General features: G+C 43.6%; 1 long non-coding RNA gene across 1 annotated transcript; it reads left to right on the plus strand.

Moving 5' to 3' along the window:
* Positions 1-6,541: 6,541 nt before the first annotated feature.
* On the plus strand, positions 6,542-13,388 carry LOC126513814 (uncharacterized). The gene is made up of 2 exons (XR_007595439.1): positions 6,542-6,889; positions 11,516-13,388. It is a non-coding gene; the product is annotated as an uncharacterized lncRNA (long non-coding RNA).
* Positions 13,389-13,827: the final 439 nt, after the last annotated feature.

Genomic DNA, 13,827 nt, shown 5'->3' on the forward strand with positions numbered 1-13,827 from the left:
AATACAAATAATACTGTTATGAACACAGTTGAGCAAATGTCCTTGTGGTGTGAGTGTGCATCCTTTCTATACATACCTAACAGTGGTATTGTTGGGTATTGAGGTAGATTGATTCCCAGTTTTTTGAGAAACTGCCATATTGATTTCCAAAGTGGCTGTACCAGATTGCATTCTCGCCAGTGTAACATGAGGGCCAGCTTGTTGGGGTTTCTGTCCCGCCAGGACCCCCAGCCATTTAGTCACAGAGAAAATCACACAGAGAGTCTGCATTAATTATAAACTGATTGGCCCATTAGCTCAGTCTTCTTATTAGCTCTTAAAGCTTATATTAACCTATTTTTCTTATCTATGTTAGCCACATGGCCCAGTACCTTTCTCAGCGGGGCAAGCCACATCCTGCTTCTTCCGTGGTTTGGGCAGGAATCCGGAGGAATGGGCTTACTCCTTCCTAGAATTCTCCTGCTCTCATCGCCCCGCCTCTACTTCCTGTCTGGTTGACCTGCCTATACTTCCTGCCTGGCCAATCAGCGTTTATTTAAAACATGAATGACAGAATACAGACAATTCTCCCACATGACTTCCCCCTCTTTTTCTTTTTTTAAACAAAGGAAAATAGTCATAGTCTATTTTTTGGGAATGTGGGCGTAGTATTCCAGGCTACTTCTGGCTGGTTGGGGGCGCTGATACTCCTATGGGAACCTAAAGAAAATTTAGAGTTATGATCAAATCCTGGCTGGAGTAGTATCCTGTGAGGTTTGATCATCTCAGGCAGCATCTTGAATCCATTCTGGATGTAGAACTCAGACATCCAGGCCATCTGTTCCTGCCAGAGATTTCTCAGGTGGTCTTTTTTGATCAAACCTTATTTTTCTTTTTTTCTTTCTTTTTTTTTTTTTTTTGTTTTTTTTTTTTTTTTGTTTTTTTCGAGACAGGGTTTCTCTGTGGCTTTGGAGCCTGTCCTGGAACTAGCTCTGTAGACCAGGCTGGTCTCTAACTCACAGAGATCTGCCTGCCTCTGCCTCCCAAGTGCTAGGATTAAAGGCGTGCGCCACCATTGCCCAGCAAACCTTATTTTTCTTAACTCAGAATGAATCCACAGTCTCTCTTTTCCCATGGAAACAAAATCTTTTCTCCAAGGTAACATATCTTTTGACTTCAATTTCGAAGTCAAGGTATTTTCAAAATACCCATCTTGATTAATTCAACAGCAGTTATAAGCAAATACCTTTTAGCGGCTATTGCTCCTTCCTCAGCATTCAAACAATTCAAAGAGAGCATAATAACATACAGTATCAAGATTCTCTGCATATTTTTCATTTTTGTGCAGCTTTATTTTAAACTCTATTTCTTTTATTTTTAATTTTTTGGCTTTTTGAGACAGGGTTTCTCTGTATCTTTGTCCTGGAACTCACTTTGTAGACCAGGCTGTCCTTAAACTCACAGAGATATAACTGTCTCTGCCTTTCCAGTGCTGAGATTAAAGGTGTGTGCTATAACACCTTGAACTCACAGAAACCTGTCTACCTCTGCCTCCCAGGCATTGGGATTAAAGGTGTGTGCTACCACACCTTGAAGTCACAGAGGTCAATCTACCTCTGCCTCCCAAGTGTTGGGATTAAAGGTTTGTACCACCACACCAAACTACTCTCTTTCTTTTTTACTTTAAGAACTTTAACCTTTAGCTTGCATATATTTTTAACACACTGTAAACCATTTAGAGGTTTTCTTTGTCTTTGAATCTCTCTTTACTGTATATTTCTCTTTTTCTGACTACATGAGTCTTTAATTTGCTAAGCAATGTGGGTAGGATTAAAGCCGTGGCTTTGATGGCTGGATCCAGCCCATTTCTTAGCTTTCTGTGATTCCAGCTTCATGGCAGAGGTACAGTTATAGCCATGTTTATTGTCACAACTCTATGGCATTTCAAGGTCCCTGCCAGCAATCAAGCTGAAACAGTATGTCCACAGACAACACTCAAATCCTCTCTCTGTAGCCAGACCTCTTGCCTCAAAGAGTCAGAGTTTGCACTGGCAGGATAGCCCAGAAAGCCGGCATTTTGAAACAGTGCAACTTTTTTCCTGCTATAGCTGAAAACCAAAAAGCATGTGATCAGCTTTTCATCAACACCAATTAAGTGTTTTATGGCAGTACCTCTTTAAAATACTGCAGGGTTTTGCAGCTAAAGCTGAGTCAGGAAACCTCTCTTAAACGAGAACACTTGCCTCTAGCAAGCAGAACAGATCTGAGAAATTGCTGCTACCAAGAAGACATGCTTTACTCTATTCTTTCCCAAGCTTTCTCGTGCTTTCTGTGAATGTAGGTATCTACATGGACGCCATTCTGTAACATGGGGGTTGGCTTGTTGGGGTTTCTGTTTTCCCACCAGGTCCCACAGCCAGCAAGTCCCAAAGAAAATCACACAGAGGGTCTGCATTAATTATAAACTGATTGGCCCATTAGCTCAGTCTTCTTATTAGCTCTTTTAGCTTATATTAACCTATTGTTCTTACCTATGTTAGCCACATGGCCCAGTACCTTTCTCAGCAGGGCAGATTACATCCTGCTTTTCTGGTGTTCTGGGCACGAGTCTGGGAAGAACTTCCTTCTTCCCAGACTTTTGTTCTCATTGCCCTGCCTCTTCTTCCTTTCTGGTTGACCCACCTATGCTTCCTGCCTGGCCAATCAGCATTTATTTAAAACATGATATGACCCCAAAATATAGACAATTCTCCCATACCACCATGCCCATGTTCCCAAAAAATGAACTATGGATATTTTCCTTTGTTTAAGAAAAAAAAAGAGGGGGAACACATATGGCTTACTAAAATTGAACCAAGAGAGTATAGAATAAAACAATTTAAAAATAAGTAATGAGATTGATACGGTAACTTAAAGATATCTCTTAGCAAAGAAAATCTTATGACCAGACCATTCATTAACTGGATGACTTTTCCAGATTTAATGAAGAGCTAATGGTAACACTTCCCAAACTACACCACGAGGGAGGAAAGAAAGGGATGCTTCCACACTCGTTTTGTGAAGTGACTATGACCCCAAATGTGAGACTCAGACCCAACCAAAAAAGAAAAAATAAAAGCTGAAAAAGCAATAGAGCAAAATCCTTCCTGAGCATTGACACAAAACCCAGCAATTAAGGGTCATTTGATGACAGAGATGTCATTTTCTTCTGTGGCAAACCACTGATACATTGAGCTTTGTCCTGCACATAACCTCCCTCCCACATTCAGGCAAGAAACTATATGCAAAATCAGTGAGCCACACACACACACAAAGATGTGAAAGTAGGAGGGGGCTTGCTGAGGAGCAAGGCTGGGCGGGGGGAGAGGGAAGGAGTGGGAAGGGGGAACAGTGAGGAAAGCAGCTCAACCCTATCACGTAAGTGAAGGAAACCATCATGCAACAGTTTCTAAAATCCTCCACAAAATAGTTTCAGAAATTCACTAACATGTGAAGAAGATGCATGAAATCAAGTTGCTTTCATTCCAGGGTCACATTATCATCTCAGTAGAAAACACTTTTGACAAAATTCAACAGTTCTTTATGTTAAAAGTTTCATGGAAGCTAGGTGCAGAAGAATAACGCCTTCTGCATAGCAAGAACATACAGCAGACCTGTGGCCAACCTCACATTAGATGGAAGAATCTCTGTGTCACTCTTATTTAATAAAGATCTGACATCTTTGCCAAGGAAATAAAGCAAACAATAAGCATAATACAAATAAGGAAGAATTGGGGCCACCTATTTTTATGGATGACATGATCCTGAGATACAGAAAATATGCCACCAAAAGATTGGGTAGAGCTGATGGGCCAATTTAGCAATAAAATCAGAAAAATCTTAACATAAGTTATTATTTTTCTGTCACCAATAATGAATTTGCCAAGGAAGAAAATGGGGGAGGGGAATCCTGTTCACAGTAGCCTCAAAAACATAAAATATTTAGAAATAAATCTAAAGAAGAGGCCAGGAGGTGGTGGCACATGCCTTTAATCCCAACACTTGGGAGGTAGAGACAGGCGGATCTCTGTGAGTTGGAGGCCAGCCTGGTCTACAGAGCTAGTTCCAGGTCAGTCTCCAAAAACTACAGAGAAACCCTGTCTCGAAAATCAAAAAAAATTAAAGAAGGTAGTATAGAGTTGAAGGACCCCCTTGTGTTTGTGGTTCAGCAAAACTGTATTGTTATATTACTATTTTACTAGAAACGATCTGTAATTGGTAAATGTCATTAACTAGTTGTGGATGCTCAGCTAATCCCCTGTATTCTTTATTTCTGTTTCCTCATTTAGAGTAAAGGAGGCAAAGTAGAGGATGGTCTTTGGATCCTACTTCCCTTTCCCAAGAAAGGACCTGGTTTAGAATACTGAGACAAGGGCTGTCAGATGAAAGTAATCTCTGTGAGAGTGGAACTATCAGCTGAGCACCAGCACCGCATGAGACCACCCCTCACGAAGAAGGCACCACACAACCCTGACACTCCTGCAGTTCCGTGCTGCCCGGCAGAACGGTTTCCAACAGAGAGATACGGGCAGGTTTCATAGGTGAGAATGAACTCCGTTTATAGTTTTAACATATGCTTTTTAATACAGTGTTTTAAAAGTTGGCCTTTTCTGCTAGAGTGTAAGCAGTTAGTTGACTTGAGATCCTCTGCTTAGGCTGTTCTCCTAAGTCTATTTCAGAAAGTGACGTTCAGAGAAACAGGATGGCCTGCTTCATGTTCCAGCTAAATATGTAGCTCTGATCTTCTAGTGGACAGGAATCTCAGTTTAGACACTTAGAGGTTGCACTGTCTTTCAAGAATTACTTACGTTCGCTATTTCCAGGTTTCTTTGTTCATAAAAAAGAGAATAAAATAATTATTCCCTTGTGATATAATTCAAGAATCAAAGAGCATATAAAATAAAGATCAAAACTAGCAACTTATTTCTGATACCCAGTGTGTTCCAGTCTTCTGAAAATATTTGAATAAAATAAGTTGCTCAAAATCAGAAGTTATATTGGTTATTGATTATGGATAACAAATGTAGTGTGGAAAACAAAGTTGAGCAAGGTGCAGTCTGGGTTACTGATAAAAATCCAAGTGGGGAGGGGAAGTAAGGCACAAGGGAATAAATAAAATACTAGGTAGAATTAGGTAAATCTGCCTCAGAGGCAGCCAAGTGCGAGCAATAACTCAGAGGAGAAGACAGCAGGGTGAGCTCCCAGCCTAGGTTCAGCAAAGGCTGTATGGCTGAGTGGTGTTTTCATCATGATGCAACAAAGAGTGCATCTACTGCATTCTCCCCCAGTCCTCCCTGTGGAGATGAGTGGATAAATGCTGAGAAACTCATCATGATTCCACCCACAGGAATCAGGAGGCAGGGTTGAACTTGTATCCACTCTTCAGCTAGGAATTTTCAAGTTTAATTTTTGAACCAGAGTAGGGGCTGGGTGTCCCTGGAGGGTAATGTGCTGGTCAGGATGGAAGCTAGGTGTCTCCGGAGGGTGGTGTGCTGGTCAGGATGGGGGCTGGGTGTCCCTGGAGGGTGATCTGCTGGTCAGGGTGGGGGCTGGGTGTCCCCAGAGGGTGGTCTGCTGGTCAGGGTGGGGGCTGGGTGTCCCCAGAGGGTGGTCTGCTGGTCAGGGTGGGGGCTGGGTGTCCCCGGAGGGTGGTCTGCTTGTTTTGCAACCAGAAATCACCGCTGCCAAGCACTGGAGGCATAAGCATCAGTGTAATACCAGGAGAGCAGCCAAGGCCCCACTAGGGTTGCTTTTATTGTTTGTCTAAAGTGGATGTTTTTCCAAGGAAATTGCATTGTTTTCCCGAAAGGAGATCCATCATCCTTGTCTTTGTGGTTACAGAACAGGAATCAAATTGATGGGGTTATGGCTGCCTGCTCCAAAGGAAAGAAAACTTTGACAAACCAGACATCTCCTTTCTTTGCCTGGCCCTGCCCAAGGGTAAGAACATCTTTGAACTCAGAGTGTCATGCTTGGCCTTGAAGGAGGCCATCCCTAGGATCTGACTCTAAGAAACCTTCGGATACCTTGGAAACACAATGCAGAGACTGAGGTCCTTCTTAAAAACTTCAAAGAGTGCTGATCATTTCCTTCCTCTCAGATTCTGGAGGGTTAATTTGAACCCGGATGCTTGGGAAATTATAGAGTTGTATGGCCCAGATTCCCAAATTCAGCAAAAGCATTTGAATAGAAATGGGGCCAAAGAAGCCCTAACTATACCCAGGTTAATGTTAGTACTGCTAATGTTAAAACTATAATTCCCCCTGATTTGACTAAAATGTATTCTAGTGCATACAGTTTGGGGGTGCTGTAAATATGGACTTTTCAGCCATCCTTGCCATTCAGTGTCTATAGTAAGATACTACCTAAGTTTTAAGTGATCCATCTGAGTCAGAGCCAAACCTCAAAACACTAGACTAGTGCCACTGTCTTGGGGTTAAATCCAGGACCTAACAGGGTGCAGAGACCAAAGGTTCATCACAACCCTTGCCAGACTCCCTCAGAGACTCATTGGAGCGCCATCTCTCAAGCCATTCCCACCACCGTTCACTCCCACAGATTGCTCAATGCGTTCCTTTGGTCTCTGCTGCAGGCCCTGGCGATGACAGTGCCTTCACCTCCAGGAATACTGACCTCCTTTTCCAAGCTGAATCTCTTCCCTTCTCCCAGAAGGGAGGCCTGCCTCTATCTGCTATGTTCTCCTGGCAGCAACTTTCCCAGCTCCTTCTCCTGGGCCAAGAGCACATGCTCATGTCCAGTTATGTCTTAAAGGGCTGAAAGTCTACCACGCTCCGCAAACTCATCGTCCTCGTCTGCTACTGATTGTTCACTGTGTCTCAGGCCTTGTATTGCTTTCTTCAGCCCTCAAATGGTAAGTCAGATATTACTGTCTTACAAATGCACATTCAAAGCTCATGTCTTGGCGTTAAGTCGTCAAATTCAACTGTTGAGTTCATCCTTTCCTTTTCATTTGCTCCAGTTTTGTCCCTGGACCTACTTCATTCTTCTTGGGTTTGCTGCTGCTGTGTTGCTTTGTTTTGTTTCTGGTGCTAAGCCTGGCTCAGGGCCCTGCACACCAGGGCCAAGTAACATGGCACTTGGTCACATCCTCAGCCCTCTGTTTTAGTGACCCTTCTAAAACCATCTCTCACCCCATGATCGTTTTCATCATGGACATAGCTTGATCTTTTTCACATCCAAACAATCCATTTCTCCTTGAAACTTCTACCTGGCTACACTCATGCAAGCTGAGTGCTTTCCTTCCACCCTGTCTCCAAAGAGGCATTTAGTGCCCTTGTAAATTCAGCAATCCAGTAATTCAGGCCTGAAGAGCTGTCTTGGTCCCTTCTCCAACCTGCTAAGACATGACAAAGATCAGATACAGGTACCCTTAATATGACTATCTGTGGATTTTAGGAAAACATGTAAATTGCCTAGAAGTTCAAGATTCCAGGTATATTAATGTTTAGGGGAAATTAAATATTTTGATAGTAAATATTTCAAAGAAACACTAACTAAATAAGGACACAGTATGAGGATTTGAGACAGAACTCATGAGAGTGACACTCAGATTATGAAAACTGGCAGAGCATTTTGTTCTGTGGTCAAAATGCCCCTCCCCTTTAAGGCTTCATATCATTTTGCTTTGCCTGTTTATAGTCAACAAAGCCCTCTTACTTCTCAGTCCTCTAAGCTCACACAGTCTTTGCATGAGCACACATCTCCCCATTTTGTTCATTTTTTTTTCTATTTTCTGTTCACTTTTTCAGACCTTGGCAAGCACAGTTATTTGTTGCATAGCTTTTGAATCCATAGACAAATTCTAGAAATTGTTGAAACAAGTGCCCCACCTGCCTTCCAGCCAAAGCTCTTCAGAGTGATTTTCAGCCATGTGCCCAGAACAAAACCCCACAGCAGCAAATACAGCTGTTGCTCCCTGCCTTCTTTCTAGGCCGAGGACCACGAGGACCACGGGGAATGTGTGTTTTTAAACAGAAAGGTTAAAAGCTAGAGAAGTTTGTCTTCATGGTAAACATGTGATTGTTTACAACAGTCACAGCAGGACAAGGCACACTCCCTCCCTCCCTTAAAGTGACACTCAACCTGTTGTTGACCCTGTTTGTCACCTCTGTGTCCAACCCCACCTGAGAGGGGAGGCCTTTCAGTACCACCTGCCCTCCATCCATCATCCCTAAGAAAGTTCATTTCTGTCTGATCTAAACCCAGTCCTCTAGTGACCTTTGTCACTGTACCCTGTGAGTGACCTGCGGTCCCCATTTCAGGTAACTCACTCTATGCTGCATCAGCTGACTTCTCGAGCTGACATTTCTCCCGCGGTTCTCAGATGAGCTTACAGCCACTTGAAGTCTACTCCTGCTCTCTCCATCTCCCTATTTAGAGCTTCAAGTCATAGTTTGTTTCTCCGGTCACTCAGCAGAGTCTCCTATTAGTATCTGCCTGTCCACTTCTACCATCACCCCCCCCCCCCAGCTCAGATCTCCCCTAACATCTAAGATGTTCTTGCCACTGGTCTGGATGACGTTATGATCTAGCACCTTAGAATTCCCACCCTTCTTTTTTTTAATTAATTTATTTATTTATTAAAGATTTCTGTCTCTTCCCCGCCACCACCTCCCCTTTCCCTCCCCCTCCCCCCACCCAGTCCCCCTCCCTCCCCGCCCAAAGAGCAATCAGGGTTCCCTGCCCTGTGGAAAGTCCATAGCGAACAATGAGGACTACTGAGAACTCAAGAGCAATGGCAATGGGTTTTTGATCCTACTGCACGTACTGGCTTTGTAGGAGCCTAGGCAGTTTGGATGCTCACCTCACTAGACCTGGATGGAGGAGGGTGGTCCTTGGAATTCCCACCCTTCTTAAAAGTGACCCAGAGCTCCTTAAACCCTAGTCTCTCTTTACTCTCCCGACACCCACTCTTAGCCCTCTTTCCATTTCACTGATAACCTCCTGGCTCTTCCCCAGGTTCTCTCTCGTTCTGTGCCTCAAGCCGGTGGCTCCTGCATGATTCTGTCCTTATTTCTCCTTTTATTTCCCATGGTACAAGATCAAACCTGCTGCACCTGACATTACATTCTCCTTTCCTATCCTTGGCCAAAGCCATCGGTCCCTGCGATGTTTTATTTTTATCTTGCAGCTGACCTCTTTTCTTTCATCCGTGTTCTTCTAAACTGAGCAGCGTTGTCCCTACTTACACAATAGTTTGAGGTCATTTGTTCCAATGTTACACATCCGACAAGTGATATTAAATGTGTGTCAGTTTCAGGGTCCTCCCCCAACCATACTAGTCTGAAAATAGAGACTATTACTCTAAAAATTAAGAATAATTTCCAATTATATGCCATTGGAAGTATTTACCCTTTCTAGAAATTTTCCCTCCTCTGTAAAGGATTGATAATTACTTTATTGGGTCCTTATTTTGAAAGATCTGCTGATAGAAACGTTAGCTATAGACACTACTAGGGTGGCAACTGGAGAAAACCAGCTTTAGAAGGGAGCTTGTCCTGGGTTTATAATCTCTGCCTCCTGTGTGACCGACCTGCTCTAGGGGAAGGCACCCAACCAGACTTCTCTCTATCAAGACCTCAAAAGTCCTCTTGCTCTTCCGAGTCTTCCCACAGAGCCAAGGGGAGACTGTTGTTGCTTCTTCACAGAGGGCTACTCATAGAGGCGTCCTCCCGAAACTAGGAGCACTCGGCTCAGAAATTCATCTAAGCAGTCATAGTTTACAAACAGAGCACTTTGGCTCACATGTCACTGTTTGCTAGCTACGCAACACATCTGTCCCATCACGGGAGACTCTGATCCTCATAGACAGTACCCACCTAATGTGCTTCTTCCCAACTAGAACATTCCAACTGCAAGGCATGCAGTCATCCTCAAGGGAAAAAAAAAACACTATTCCCTCTGCCAACTTCTGAGTGAAGAAGTGGGGTGTGGAGACATGGTAGGATGAGCATAGACATGGGTGTGGAGACATCTACATGGGTGTAGACATGGCAGGAGGAGGAAGTGCCCCACAACACTCTGACTATTAGGGGAAGTTCCCCTGGAACAGTCCATCTTTAGAAATGGAGGCTCCGAGCCAGGCATCTGATGTCACAGGAATACTTTTTAAATCTCTATTATTCAAAAAAGAATGAACACCATTGGGTGAAGACTCATTAAACCTAAAATCAATTAATTCTAACTTGAAGACTGCAAAAGTCACCTCGCACTTTTAGTTGGCACAGAGTCATGCACAGCAGTGTGTGGAAAGAGTGTGTAATGATCAGATCGAGGATGCTCGCATCCCTGCCGTCTAGACACATCATTCCTTGGTGTAATCTTCAACTGATTGTTGTCAACCATAATTATCCCAATGCTATGAAACATTAGAAATCATTCCTATCTAATTACATCTCTGTACCCACTTAATATCCTCTATGGGAAGCCCCCCTCATGTGTGTGTGTGTGTGTGTGTGTTTGTGTGTTCTCCAATGGCCTTCACACATGTTCGTAAGACAATGTAGAAGTTGGAGAACCACCTCAGAGGTTGATTCTCTGCTTCCACATTGTTTGAGGCAGGGTCTCTTTGCTGTTTGCCAGGACCCGGGGACTCTGGTAGTCCACCGAGCATCTTGCTATAGAAGCTCAGGGAAGACAGATGAATGCTACTTCCCTTAGCTTCTCTCTGAGTTCAGGCGATTTGAGATCAGATCCTCATGTTAAAGCAACAAGTTCTTTACCCACGAAGCTCCCTCCCCAGCCATGCAGTTTCCTTTTAAGAAAACAATGGTTACTTACTTAGTCATTATCTTAGGGTGTTTGTTCACTCGACGTGTTGTGTGACCCATTAGCAAGACTTGAAAGATTTGCTCTACGCACAGTCGAGAAATTATTATGTGCTTTTATTTTTATTAGACCATCATCTAAATTCTATGCAAGTGTCCAGTTTTCCACACTCTGATTAAAAGCCTGAAGCAGAGGTAAAGGAAACCCTCTCTAGAACACTGGACTGGGCAGCTCAAAAGACAGCTTCAGTGATGACAAAGGCTCTGCTGCTTCCTCAATGTCCCCAAGAACATGAGTTCCGATGAGATTAGGCACACTTAAGCTGGTACAGCCACACCCACAAAATACACATTCAAATAAAAATGACCTTGTTAGATTGAGCTCAAAAAGAAGTCAATGCATATTAGGTATAATTTTAAGCATGTATATGAGACTAAACCAGTGAATTACATATTATAAACACTTAACTCGTTAATATCCATTATGTACACTGTACGCTAGCCTGCCAAAAGGCTTGGCAGGGGACTATGTGCTGAGAACAGCGGCTTCCCATCTCATACTTAGATGACCCTCCGGCTTGGGTATTCACCATGAGCCTGGGTGCAGACAGGGAGGATGGGAGAAGGTGTGCATGAACAGACATCTGGATGAGGGGCCAGCCCAAGAAAAATGATGACAACTCATTTTCTTATTTTTTATTTTTTCCCAGCAAGGTCACAAGTGTGTCCTGTGTTAAGAAAGACTGGGACACGCTGGTCTGAGGACAAAAACCCTAGCTCATTTTGTTCTATTCCCGGAACGGCAAGTGCTTGCTGGAGATTATTCATCCACGGTTCGGAAGCGCTGTGAGCCTGTTTACTGCTGCATCCTTCTGCTCTGTTACATAACACAAGAGGACAGACTCTGGAAAACACGAAAGGGGGGACGCTCGCATAAGAACATCGTGTGAGATACCTCAAGCTCTCTCCACCTTCTGTTAAAAGCCACGTTCCCCGAGCTCACAAGTTTCCTTTGGTGAACAATTGCAATGTATAGTCAGAGTTTGAATGGTTGCCAACTAAAATTCTTGCATCGAGCTCCATGGCTCTCTGTTCCACCAAGACAAATAAGAGTGGCCCCAACCCCTCACTTAGAGCATTGTTCACGGTGCTGAGCCGTGATTTTCCATATCTGTCTTTGTGTTCACCCCAGGAGGAAGGGTGAGCCTGGTTTATTGAGTTCTTATTTCTCACAAAGCGGTAACATCTGGAGGGCTGAGCAGTTTGTTGGCAGGTCCAGTCTGAAGGAATTCGGCCATGATTCCGATTGGCTCTTATCAGTAGGTGTCACTAAAGACAGTTTCAGAGACAGAAAAATAAATAGGCCAATTAAGTAATGCCAAGAACAGCCTATTTTATAGTCATTTCTGCTCCTTTTATTGTTGTTCCAACTGCAGAAGTTTCAAGATTGTAATTATCCCCGGCTTTCCCCCCCTGCTGCAAATGAACATTTTTCCATTTTCCAAATGCCTCCAAGAGAGGGACATTTAATTAATATATTTATTTTGTGGTGCTTGATGTAGTGGGTTAGCAAAATGAAAACAGATGAAGGCTATTAATTCTAACACTTTATTGCAATGAAGCTACAGCCAGCTGTTCCTCTGCAAACAGGCTAACCGAGACTTTGCCAGCCCCTTTCTCTGCAGCCTGATGCTTCATGTTCGTAGAGAGCAAGGCCCCTCACTCATCCCACCTTGGCCATGCTTTTGTGTCCCTAGAGGTTACAAATGCTGGCTGCCTATTTCTGAGATCAGCAGAAGTGACGCCTAGGCCACCACACCCACTGGTGACTGACACCTACCCCCTGCAAAGGAAGAAGTCCAGTAGGGAAAATTCAAGTTGATCTCCAAATCCGAACAATCCTGAGAGGTACCTGAGAAAAACAAGTTGGGAAATGGTCAAATCAATAGATTTTATTTGCAACATGGTTTGTGACTAATACCAGGTATGGCCTGGGGTAGGTGTCCAGGTCATGTCTGCAAAATAAGTGAAATAGCTGCCACAGTTTGCTAAACTATGAACCTATTCCTTAAGGCTCTTAAATGCGCTCTGCACCTCCCTGCCACTGTGTGCTAAAGATGGATGCACCGCATTTGGGTGAGCATTTGCAGGGCATGAGCCTGGGTGAGTGCTTACCTGTCCTCCCACTTCAGAAACATCCCCTTAACACCTGTATGTAGACTCTTGGGTTTAAGGACAAAACTCGGTGGCTTTTAACCCAAAATACTTAATAATTACAAAGATAAAAGCAAGCAGCAGGCAATAGTCAAGAGCAGCAGTAGGCTAGGGTGTGCTCGTCCTGGCCCCTACATGGTTTCTCTTAATCCCACAAAGGCCACGTGCTGACTGTGATGGATGCTATCATCATCTTACATGAGAAAACGTGCATCATCCTTGCTGTCTGTTCACAAGGATACAACTGCAACGTGGTAGAGTCGGACTGGAGAGCAGTCTGCCTGAGTCTAAACCTGCTCTCTTGATGGCCCCTTCTGACCCAGAACCAGTAGCAAGCCTAAATAATGACAAAAAAAAAAAAAAAGAGCATGTTAGGAAGAAAACAAAATGGATGCTGAGAGAAAATGGAGGGCAAAGTCTACACTGTGGGATGCATGGCTGAAATGTTTGTGTGCAGCACAAAAGTATCGATAGTTCCCACAGCTGGGAACTGTTTATACCCACGGCACTGCCGTCCATGCTCTGGATACAATAGGAAAGGACATTGTCAACAGTCTTCCCCGGTATCATTTTGCAATTTCAGACTTGCAAGTCCAAGGAACATGATATCATTTTCATTTATTAACAAAATTATTAAGTTATACAAGCTATAAATCCACATTCCTATGTTTTCCAAGAAAAAAATAAATGTTCTGTGAATTGACAATTACATATCACAAGACCGAATCTACTGGCCCTAAGATGTTCCACATCTGTAGTTCCTCAGCACAGGGCCCACAAAGTATTTAATGCAAGAGCTTCAGAAGCC

The sequence above is a fragment of the Alexandromys fortis genome, unplaced genomic scaffold, assembly GCF_014885135.2.
Source record: "Alexandromys fortis isolate MF-2015 unplaced genomic scaffold, M_Fortis_MF-2015_v1.1 scaffold_130, whole genome shotgun sequence".
NCBI classification, from domain to species: Eukaryota; Metazoa; Chordata; class Mammalia; order Rodentia; family Cricetidae; genus Alexandromys; species Alexandromys fortis.